This window comes from Oncorhynchus clarkii, chromosome 17, assembly GCF_045791955.1.
Source record: "Oncorhynchus clarkii lewisi isolate Uvic-CL-2024 chromosome 17, UVic_Ocla_1.0, whole genome shotgun sequence".
Taxonomy (NCBI): domain Eukaryota; kingdom Metazoa; phylum Chordata; class Actinopteri; order Salmoniformes; family Salmonidae; genus Oncorhynchus; species Oncorhynchus clarkii.
In genome coordinates, this window is record NC_092163.1 from 31,692,317 (window position 1) to 31,705,428 (window position 13,112).

Here is a 13,112-nt window from a genome sequence, read left to right on the forward strand (position 1 = left end):
CAGTGGCACTGTATTGTCCTCAAAGCGGGCAAAAAAGTTATTTAGTCTGCCTGGGAGCAGGACATCCTGGTCCGTGACTGGGCTGGATTTCTTCCTGTAGTCCGTGATTGACTGTAGACCCTGCCACATGCCTCTTGTGTCTGAGCCGTTTAATTGAGATTCTACTTTGTCTCTGTACTGACGCTTAGCTTGTTTGATAGCCTTGCGGAGGGAATAGCTGTACTGTTTGTATTCGGTCATGTTACCAGACACCTTGCCCTGATTAAAAGCAGTGGTTCGCGCTTTCAGTTTCACGCGAATGCTGCCATCAATCCACGGTTTCTGGTTAGGGAATGTTTTAATCGTTGCTATGGGAACGACATCTTCAACGCACGTTCTAATGAACTCGCACACCGAATCAGCGTATTCGTCAATGTTGTTGTCTGACGCAATACGAAACATGTCCCAGTCCACGTGGTGGAAGCAGTCTTGGAGTGTGGAGTCAGCTTGGTCGGACCAGCGTTGGACAGACCTCAGCGTGGGAGCCTCTTGTTTTAGTTTCTGTCTGTAGGCAGGGATCAACAAAATGGAGTCGTGGTCAGCTTTTCCGAAAGGGGGGCGGGGCAGGGCCTTATATGCGTCGCGGAAGTTAGAGTAACAATGATCCAAGGTCTTTCCACCCCTGGTTGCGCAATCGATATGCTGATAAAATTTAGGGAGTCTTGTTTTCAGATTAGCCTTGTTAAAATCCCCAGCTACAATGAATGCAGCCTCCGGATAAATGGTTTCCAGTTTGCAAAGAGTCAAATAAAGTTCATTCAGAGCCATCGATGTGTCTGCTTGGGGGGGGATATATACGGCTGTGATTATAATCGAAGAGAATTCTCTTGGTAGATAATGCGGTCTACATTTGATTGTGAGGAATTCTAAATCAGGTGAACAGAAGGATTTGAGTTCCTGTATGTTTCTTTCATCACACCATGTCATGTTAGTCATAAGGCATACGCCCCCGCCCCTCTTCTTACCAGAAAGATGTTTGTTTCTGTCTGCGCGATGCGTGGAGAAACCCGTTGGCTGCACCGCTTCGGATAGAGTCTCTCCAGTGAGCCATGTTTCAGTGAAGCAAAGAACGTTACAGTCTCTGATGTCCCTCTGGAATGCTACCCTTGCTCGGATTTCATCAACCTTGTTGTCAAGAGACTGGACATTGGCAAGAAGAATGCTAGGGAGTGGTGCACGGTGTGCCCGTCTCCGGAGTCTGACCAGAAGACCGCCTCGTTTCCCTCTTTTTCTGAGTTGTTTTTTTGGGTCGCTGCATGGAATCCACTCCGTTGTCCTGTTTGTAAGGCAGAACACAGGATCCGCGTCGCGAGAAACATATTCTTGGTCGTACTGATGGTGAGTTGACGCTGATCTTATATTCAGTAGTTCTTCTCGACTGTATGTAATGAAACCTAAGATGACCTGGGGTACTAATGTAAGAAATAACACGTAAAAAAACTAAAAACTGCATAGTTTCCTAAGAACGCGAAGCGAGGCGGCCATCTCTGTCGGCGCCGGAAGAGCACCGGGATGACTTAAAATAGATGTATTGAAAAACCTATTGACTGAAAAGTCCACAAGAAAATATTTTGGCTTGTAAGTTTGAGGGTTTTCAGTGGTTGAATGAAATGTTTTCAGAGCACGGAAGGTAGCCACATCTGCAGAGCGCGTTATGCGACTGAATTAGGTAAGTCTGAATACCAAATACTGAGAAGTGAGTATGAAAGGAGTGTGTAGGAAAGGTGTAAAAGTCTGAATTGGCCCCTAAGTGAATTATTCCAACTTAACTTTTGAGGTGATGCACTTTATGAGTACTTAGTATCTGATACAGTAAAAGGCCAAAGCTTTGTTTTACAACTAGGGTGAGGTACATTTTCGCATTGAGTTACAGTTGAAACACATTACTTTCTTGCAGGGAGTGTCTATGTTGTGCCAGTTTTTCCATATTTTGTGCAACATTAATTAGCCCCATAACTCTTCAACTCTTAAAACCATTACGGCTAGAATCTCGTTACCGGGATCGATTTGACAACATTCGGTAAATTGCAGAGTGAGAAATTCAAAAATACAAAATTCGTAATATTAAAACACTCATGAAGATACAAGTGTCTTACATCATTTAAAAGCTTAACCTCTTGTTAATACAGCCGCTTTGTCAGATTTCAAAAAGGCTTTACGGCGAAAGCACACCATGAGGACAGATGCATCACAAAAGTCAGAAATAGCGATAAAATAAATTGCTTGCTCTTTTTGCAATCCCAAAGGTCACAGCTACACAATGAATGGTCGTTTTGTTTGATAAAGTCCTTTATTTCCTAAAAATGTATGTTTCTTTGTTGCGCTTGATTCAGAAATACACCTGTTCCAACTCGCCCAACATGCCTACAAAGGATCTAATAAGTTACCTGTAAACTTGGTCCAAACATTTCAAACAACGTTTCTAATCCAACCTCAGGTACCATAATATGTAAATAATCGATCAAATTTAAGACGTAATAAACTGTTTTCAATACCGGAGAAAAACAACGAGGAACGCATTCTCATTCACACGCACCAAAACACTGGAGTCCACCTGAATGACACTTAGAAAGAATACGAATACTTCCTCATTAAAAAAAAACAATTTCTAAAGACTGTTAAAGCCATAGGAACTGGAAGCCATAGAAACTGCAATCTGGGTCCTAATAATTAGCCTTTCCCATAGAAAAGCATTGGAAAATCCAATGACCTCAACAACAAAAATTCCTGGATGGATTGTCATCGGGATTTCTCCTGCTAAATTAGTTCTGTTATACTCACAGACATTATTTGAACGGTTTTAGAAACTTTAGAGTGTTTTCTATCCAATACTACCATGCATATGCATATCCTAGCTTTGGGGCCTGAGTAGCAGGCAGTTTACTTTGGGCACATCAGTCATCCAAACTTCCGAATACTGCCCTATAGCCTTAAGAAGTTTTAATTGCAGTGTGACAGTGAGGCAGCCCTTGCATTATTTTAATGTAACATTTGACAGCCATGTTATCACTTTTGTATTGTTAATATTGTCATTGATTTGAATGAAAAGCAAAAACATAAATGTGAACTCATGTTCATGCCAGCTGTACTAATGTATGGAACTTAATTACTAGGCCTCTTACGCCATTGTGCTGATGCAGATGCCATTGTGCTAAGTGCACATGATCTTTATTTGAACTGTGACATTTGAACCCGTCAACAATATGTCATATAATTGAGAATTATGTAATGGTTGATTGCAAAGAGCTCAGCAGGGTTGTAAAGAAATGTAATGTATTCCTCTGTCTTAAAAAAGTGGTTCCATTTGTTCGCCAACACAAACAGAAGCATATGAAACATCCCCTGTTGAAAGCACAGTTAAGACCCAAAACTCTCCCTAACACACACATTATATCTCTCTCTGCAGCTATAAAATGTTTACTTGTAACATCTCAGTCAAATATTGATATCGCTTTTAAATTGGAAAATAAGTGTTTCTATGCTCTGTTGCGGTGAAGATGACTGCCTTTGCTCGTAAAAACAGTATTATGACATTGAATTTTTGCTTTTTTACTTGTGTGTTATAACTCTAAAAACATAAGCATCATTCAATTTTGATTTTCATTTATATTTTGTAAGTCAAGATCAATTGCAATGGTCATCAGTGATTAACATCTTGATTGACACTAAAGGGCTTTGTTATCATTGAAACACGGAAAATGCATCTTATCGATGATTGCAATTGCATGTTGGCAGAGCCTTTATTTCACGGATCCCGTCATCTTCTCGCTCAGAGCTTGAACAATACCAAGTCTCTCTACGTGTAGATGGAGGGGATATCATCCATGTGGAAGTGCTTACGCTCCATTGATTGTATCTATCCAACCCAAACATAGAACATTAAACCTAGAACCCCACATAGAAATAATAAACTAGACTAAAACCCCTAGTCACACCCTGACCTACTCTACCATAGAAAATACAGGCTTTCTATGGTCAGGACGTGACACCAGTATAACAGCAAAGTAGCTGCATTTGCATTCATTTAAGCTGTTTTCTAGTGACATTTATTTGGATACATAAATAACAAGGAGCTAATGAGGTGTGATTTTGCCTGGCAAAGAAAATGTTCTCACTCGTCTGTTGTCCAGAGGAGCTTGCCAGCGACACAGCTACAGTAAAACAATGACTTCAAACGGAAGCTGGAAAGACTATAAATTAGCTGCTAAAAATTATGCCAGCTGATTCATGATTTCGACTGGCTGAGAAACACTGCCTGCTTGTCTGTCTTGTCCCAAATTGTTTATATGGGACAGCGGGAGATCGAATTTGAATACTGAAACAATGTTGTAAATGTCGGAGAGACAGAGCAAGGGATACACAAATCTCCGCTGTTGAAAATGAATTAATGCTTTTAGTTTATAAATTGACTGGCCAGGCTGATGAGACAGTGGATTGCGCAGTCAGATGGAACAGAGTAAATAGGCATTTTAACGTCATAGATTTAGCTGGTGGTAACTTCTGGAATGACAAGCAAAAGTACTCTTTACATTTTGAATGCTTAGTAGGACAGGAAAATTCTCTAATTCACGCACTTATCAAGAGAACATCCCTGGTCATCCCTACTGCCTCTGATCTGGAAGAGTCACTAAACACAAATGCTTAATTTGTAAATGTTGAGTGTTGAACTGTGTCCCTGGCTATCCGTAAACTTAAAAAACAAGAAAATCGTGTTGTCTGGTTTGCTTAATACAATACATTTTAAATTATTTATACTTTTACGTTTGATACTTAAGTACATTTAAAACCAAATACTTTTAGAATTTTACTCAAGTAGCATTTTACTCAAGTTAAAGTGAAAGTCACTTTTACTAAAGTTATTTTCTTTTAAAGTATCTTTACTTTTACTCAAGCATGAAAATGGGGTACTTTTTCCACAACTGCAGGCTGCTGATGCTGAGTGAGTGAGTGGTGACTGGGAAAGAGCTTCATACAGTCATTGAAATAGAAGGGCGGGCTGGAGGGGTGTGTGTGTCTGTTGCCTCAGAGAGGCTTTTCTGCTGCAGCAGGTAGCTCAGCTCAGTCACATTAGTGAGAGGAGAGCAGCAGGCACAAAAACTCTCTATGCAGTTTTTTGTTTTTTTACGTGTTATTTCTTACATTAGTACCCCAGGTCATCTTAGGTTTCATTACATACAGTCGAGAAGAACTACTGAATATAAGATCAGCGTCAACTCACCATCAGTACGACCAAGAATATGTTTTTCGCGACGCGGACCCTGTGTTCTGCCTTACAAACAGGACAACGGAGTGGATCCTATGCAGCGACCCAAAAAACGACTCCGAAATAGAGGGAAACGAGGCGGTCTTCTGGTCAGACTCCGGAGACGGGCACACCGTGCACCACTCCCTAGCATTCTTCTTGCCAATGTCCAGTCTCTTGACAACAAGGTTGATGAAATCCGAGCAAGGGTAGCATTCCAGAGGGACATCAGAGACTGTAACTTCCTTTGCTTCACTGAAACATGGCTCACTGGAGAGACTCTATCCGAAGCGGTGCAGCCAACGGGTTTCTCCACGCATCGCGCTGACAGAAACAAACATCTTTCTGGTAAGAAGAGGGGCGGGGGCGTATGCCTCATGGCCAACGTGACATGGTGTGATGAAAGAAACATACAGGAACTCAAATCCTTCTGTTCACCTGATTTAGAATTCCTCACAATCAAATGTAGACCGCATTATCTACCAAGAGAATTCTCTTCGATTATAATCACAGCCGTATGTATCCCCCCCCAAGCAGACACATCAATGGCTCTGAACAAACTTTATTTAACTCTCTGCAAACTGGAAACGATTTATCCGGAGGCTGCATTCATTGTAGCTGGGGATTTTAACAAGGCTAATCTGAAAACAAGACTCCCTAAATTTTATCAGCATATCGATTGCGCAACCAGGGGTGGAAAGACCTTTGATCATTGTTACTCTAACTTCCGCGACGCATATAAGGCCCTGCCCCGCCCCCCTTTCGGAAAAGCTGACCACGACTCCATTTTGTTGATCCCTGCCTACAGACAGAAACTAAAACAAGAGGCTCCCACGCTGAGGTCTGTCCAACGCTGGTCCGACCAAGCTGACTCCACACTCCAAGACTGCTTCCATCACGTGGACTAGGAGATGTTTCGTATTGCATCAGATAACAACATTGACGAATACACTGATTCGGTGTGCGAGTTCATTAGAACGTGCGTTGAAGATGTCGTTCCCATAGCAACGATTAAAACATTCCCTAGCCAGAAACCGTGGATTGATGGCAGCATTCGTGTGAAACTGAAAGCGCGAACCACTGCTTTTAATCACGGCAAGGTGTCTGGTAACATGACCGAATACAAACAGTGCAGCTATTCCCTCCGCAAGGCTATCAAACAAGCTAAGCGCCAGTACAGAGACAAAGTAGAATCTCAATTCAACGGCTCAGACACAAGAGGCATGTGGCAGGGTCTACAGTCAATCACGGACTACAGGAAGAAATCCAGCCCAGTCACGGACCAGGATGTCTTGCTCCCAGGCAGACTAAATAACTTTTTTGCCCGCTTTGAGGACAATACAGTGCCACTGACACGGCCTGCAACGAAAACATGCGGTCTCTCCTTCACTGCAGCCGAGGTGAGTAAGACATTTAAACGTGTTAACCCTTGCAATCAATCAATCAATCCCTATACCAGTCTGCTGTTCCCACATGCTTCAAGAGGGCCACCATTGTTCCTGTTCCCAAGAAAGCTAAGGTAACTGAGCTAAACGACTACCGCCCCGTAGCACTCACATCCGTCATCATGAAGTGCTTTGAGAGACTAGTCAAGGACCATATCACCTCCACCCTACCTGACACCCTAGACCCACTCCAATTTGCTTACCGCCCAAATAGGTCCACAGACGATGCAATCTCAACCACACTGCACACTGCCCTAACCCATCTGGACAAGAGGAATACCTATGTGAGAATGCTGTTCATCGACTACAGCTCGGCATTCAACACCATAGTACCCTCCAAGCTCGTCATCAAGCTCGAGACCCTGGGTCTCGACCCCGCCCTGTGCAACTGGGTACTGGACTTCCTGACGGGCCGCCCCCAGGTGGTGAGGGTAGGCAACAACATCTCCTCCCCGCTGATCCTCAACACTGGGGCCCCACAAGGGTGCGTTCTGAGCCCTCTCCTGTACTCCCTGTTCACTCACGACTGCGTGGCCACGCACGCCTCCAACTCAATCATCAAGTTTGCGGACGACACAACAGTGGTAGGCTTGATTACCAACAACGACGAGACGGCCTACAGGGAGGAGGTGAGGGCCCTCGGAGTGTGGTGTCAGGAAAATAACCTCACACTCAACGTCAACAAAACTAAGGAGATGATTGTGGACTTCAGGAAACAGCAGAGGGAACACCCCCCTATCCACATCAATGGAACAGTAGTGGAGAGGGTAGCAAGTTTTAAGTTCCTCGGCATTCACATCACAGACAAACTGAATTGGTCCACTCACACAGACAGCATCGTGAAGAAGGCGCAGCAGCGCCTCTTCAACCTCAGGAGGCTGAAGAAATTCGGCTTGTCACCAAAAGCACTCACAAACTTCTACAGATGCACAATCGAGAGCATCCTGGCGGGCTGTATCACCGCCTGGTATGGCAACTGCACCGCCCTCAACCGTAAGGCTCTCCAGAGGGTAGTGAGGTCTGCACAACGCATCACCGGGGGCAAACTACCTGCCCTCCAGGACACCTACACCACCCGATGTCACAGGAAGGCCATAAAGATCATCAAGGACATCAACCACCCGAGCCACTGCCTGTTCACCCCGCTATCATCCAGAAGGCGAGGTCAGTACAGGTGCATCAAAGCTGGGACCGAGAGACTGAAAAACAGCTTCTATCTCAAGGCCATCAGACTGTTAAACAGCCACCACTAACACTGAGTGGCTGCTGCCAACACACTGACACTGACTCAACTCCAGCCACTTTAATAATGGGAATTGATGGGAAATGATGTAAATATATCACTAGCCACTTTAAACAATGCTACCTTATATAATGTTACTTACCCTACATTATTCATCTCATATGCATACGTATATACTGTACTCTATATCATCGACTGTATCCTTATGTAATACATGTATCACTAGCCACTTTAACTATGCCACTTTGTTTACATACTCATCTCATACGTACATACTGTACTCGATACCATCTACTGTATCTTGCCTATGCTGCTCTGTACCATCACTCATTCATATATCCTTATGTACATATTCTTTATCCCCTTACACTGTGTACAAGACAGTAGTTTTGGAATTGTTAGTTAGATTACTTGTTATTACTGCATTGTCGGAACTAGAAAGCACAAGCATTTCGCTACACTCGCATTAACATCTGCTAACCATGTGTATGTGACAAATAAAATTTGATTTGATTTGATTTTGATTTGAAAAAATAATGGCAAGTGATGTGAGATTCAACAATGAACAGAAGCACTAGCTAGCTAACTACATACTTCTCCCTCAAAATGTTTATTTTCTTTGTATCCTGACCGCCCCCAGTCCTATCGATCATTATAGCCAACACAGCAACGGACAGAAACTGAGAAATAATCATCCAACAGTTTCAGAGGGAGAAAGGATCAAACAACTTGCTTTCTCTCTGTGTATGTAGCAACGTGCAGAGATGAGGACAGAGGAACAAACCGATTTAACACACTAGTTTACTGGCTATACACGATTCTATTGTCAGTATGCCAGGTAAATGGGGAAAATATGGGCCAAAATATTGCAAAGACTGGGAAAGAGAATGGGATATAATGGATTAAGAGCATCCCAGGAGATGACAGAAAAGCTTACTGTAGGTATTGTAAATCGGAAATGTGAAATAAATCAGAAATTTCTCATGCACAAACGGAGAAACACAAGAGAAATGATGCCCCATTTTCTAATGCAAGAACATTGTTTGACACAGGAACTACATTTGTAAGTGAGAATAACACAGTTATACCAAATAGTTTTTTTTATAACTCAACCGAGATAGACCACAGCCTGTCGTTTCCAATGGGAACAAATTAGTCATGGTGGGCAGAACAAGCAAGGAGGTGGGCAGAGCCAAGCACAAGGTCCTAGTAGTGTGTTCTAGGTATGCATCTGCATATTTCCGTTAGGGAACGCCTATAGAGAACGCCTACTCTGTGATGTGAGCGTGTACAATAACTCAATTCGTGTCACGTCCTGACCATAGAAAGCCTTTATATTCTATGGTAGAGTAGGTTAGGGCGTGACTAGGGGTTTAGTCTAGTTTATATTTTCTGTGGGGTTCTAGTTTGTTTTTTCTATGTTGGTGTTTTGGTATGATCCCCAATTAGAGGCAGCTGGCTATCGTTGTCTCTAATTGGGGATCATACTTAAGTAGCATTTTTTCCACCTGTGAGTTATGGGATTTTGTTTTGAGTTATTGCACGTTAACATTCTCTGTAGTCACGGTTCGTTGTTAGTTTATTTGTTTATTCGTTTTTTTGTCTTTGCTAAGTTTTACTTCTTTAATAAATATGTGGAACTCAACATAACCCTTGGTCCGTTTCTACGAACGAACGTGACAATTTGCCTTTGAGCACCTTCTAAACAATGACATTTAAAAAAAACTTTTGCAAAGGGTAAAGTATCCTCAAATGAGTCCACTCTGTTTTTAACATATTCTAGTTTTGGCAACAGAAAACTGTATTGAGATCAAATGTTTCATCGATAAGAACATTTTCAGAATATCAGACAAAATCCCTCCTTCCATCTTCTCCCACTGCCCGCCAGTGGGATTCCTCTCACTATCATATTGGCTTCACATTTATACAGTGCATTCGGAAAGTATTCAGACCCATTGACTTTTTCCACATTTTGTTACAATACAGCCTTATTCTAAAATGGATTCAAATTTTTTTTGCCCTTATCAACCTACACACAATACCCCATAATCACAAAGCAAAAACATAATTATTCAGACCCTTTACTCAGTTCTTTGTTGAAGCAGCTTTGGCAGTGATTACAGCCTCAACTCTTTTTGGGTATGACGCTACAACACTTGTATTTGGGGAGTTTCCCCCATTCTTCTCTGCAGATCCTCTCAAACTCTGTCAGGTTGATGGGGCGTGTCGCTACACAGCTATTTTCAGGTCCTCCAGAGATGTTCGATCGTGTTCAAGCCCGGGCTCTGGCTGGGCCACTCTAGGACATTCAGAGACTTGTCCTGAAGCCACTTCTGCATTGTATTGGCTGTGTGCTTAGAGTCGTTGTCCTGTTGGAAGGTGAACCTTCACCCCAGTCTGAGGTCCTGAGCACTCTGGAGCAGGTTTTCATCAAAGATTTGGTATTTGATATTTTATTAAGATCCCCATTAGCTGTTGCAAAAGTAGAGAATAATACATAACACAGAACATAATTAGACAAGAACAACTCAAGGACAGTACTACAAAACCAACTACATACATATCTCTGTACTTTGATCCATTCATCTTCCCCCTTGCAGTTGAAAAACATCCCCGCAGCGTGATGCTGCCACCACCCTGATTCAACTTAGGAATGGTGCAAGGTTTCCTTCAGATGTGAAATCAAATCAAATTTTATTTCTCACATACACATGGTTAGCAGATGTTAATGCAAGTGTAGTGAAATGCTTGTGCTTCTAGGTTCCGACCATGCAGTAATATCTAACTTCTTATGGCTTGGGGGCAGTATTTCGACGTCTGGATGAGAAGTGTGCCCAAAGTAAACTGCCTGTTACTAGGATTTGCATTTAATTTGAATATTTGGATAGAAAACACTCCAAAGTTTCCAAAACTGTTAAAATAATGTATGTGAGTATAACAGAACTGATATGGCAGGCGAAAACCTGAGGCAATCCATCCAGGAAGTAGGATTTTTTTTATTTGGGTATTTTCAATTGAATACCTATAGAGTTCCTATGGCTTCCACTAGATATCAACAGTCTTTAGACACTGTTTCAGGCTTGTTTTCTGAAAAATGAAGAAGAATGAGACCTTCTGTCAGTGGACTGAGGAAGAATGCAGAGCTGGTTTGATCGCGCGACCGATTGCGCGCACTTTGTTGGTTTTCCTTTCTATTGAATACGCTATTGTCTGGTTGAAATATTATCGATTATTTAGACAATTGACAACCTGCGGATTAATTATAAACATTGTTTGACATGTTTTGACAAACTTTACCGGTACTATTAGGATGTATTTGTCTGCATGTTTTGATTGCCTTTGAGCATGTGGATTACTGAGTTTTTGGGATATAAAGAGGGACTTTATCGAACAAAACAAACATTTATTGTGTAGCTGGGTCTCTTGTGACTGCAACCATATGAAGATCTTCAGAGGTAAGTGATTAATTTTATCGCTATTTCTGACTTTTGTAATTCCTTTACTATGTTGTAAAATGTTCATATGCTTTTGTAAGCGGGACGCTGTCCTCAGATAATTGCAATGTATGCTTTCGCTGCCTTTTTGAAATCTGACAAAGCGTCTGGATTAACAAGAAGTTAATCTTTAAGCCGATGTATAACACTTGTATTTTTTCTGAATGATTATTATGACTATTTCTGTATTTTGAATTTGGGGCTCTGCAATTTCACCGGATGTTGTCGAGGTGGGTCGCTAACGGAACGCCTGCGCCAGAAAGGCCAACAAGTAATCTAACAATTCCACAACTACTACCTTATACACACAAGTGTAAAGCAATGAATAAGAATATGTACGTAAAATATATGGATGAGCGATGGCCGAACAGCATAGGCAAGATGCAGTAGATGGTATAGAGTACAGTATTTTCATATGAGATGAGTAATGTAGGGTATGTAAACATTATGTAAAGTGGCATTGTTTAAAGTGGCTAGTGATGCATTTATTACATCCAATTTTTATTGATGAAGTGGCTAGAGATGAGTCAGTATGTTGGCAGCAGCAACTCAATGTTAGTGATGGCTGTTTAACAATCTGATGTTTATCAGTCTCTCGGTCCCCGCTTTGATGCACCTGTACTGACCTCGCCTTCTGGATGATAGCGGGGTGACCAGGCAGTGGCTCGGGTGGTTGTTGTCCTTGATGATCTTTTTGGCCTTCCTGTGACATCGGGTGCTGTAGGTGTCCTGGAGGGCAGGTAGTTTGCCCCCGGTGATGCGTTGTGCAGACCTCACTACCCTCTGGAGAGCCTTACGTTTGTGGGCGGAGCAGTTACCGTACCAGGTGGTGATACAGCCTGACAGGATGCTCTCGATTGTGCATCTGTAAAAGTTTGTGAGTGTTTTCGGTGACAAGCCTAATTTCTTCAGCCTCCTGATGTTGAAGAGGCGCTGTTGCGCCTTCTTCACCACGCTGTCTGTGTGGGTGGACAATTTCAGTTTGTCCGTGATGTGTATGCCGAGGAACTTAAAACTTTCCACCTTCTCCACTACTGTCCCGTCGATGTGGAAAGGGGGCTGCTCCCTCTGCTGTTTCCTGAAGTCCACGATCATCTCCTTTGTTTTGTTGACATTGAGTGTGAGGTTATTTTCCTGACACCACACTCCGAGGGCCCTCACCTCCTCTCTGTAGGCCGTCTCATCGTTGTTGCTAATCAAGCCTACCACTGTAGTGTCGTCTGCAAACTTGATGATTGAGTTGGAAACGTGCATGGCCACGCAGTCAAGGGTGAACAGGGAGTACAGGAGAGGGCTGAGAACGCACCCTTGTGGGGCCCCAGTGTTGAGGATCAGCGGGGTGCAGATGTTGTTTCCTACCCTCACCACCTGGGGCGGCCCGTCAGGAAGTCCAGGACCCAGTTGCACAGGGCGGGGTCGAGACCCAGGGTCTCGAGCTTAATGACGAGTTTGGAGGGTACTATGGTGTTAAATGCTGAGCTGTAGTCGATGAACTGCATTCTTACATAGGTATTCCTCTGGTCCAGATGGGTTACGGCAGTGAGCGGTGTGATTGCGATTGCGTCGTCTGTGGACCTATTGGGGCGGTAAGCAAATTGGAGTGGGTCTAGGGTGTCAGGTAGGGTGGAGGTGATATGGTCCTTGACTAG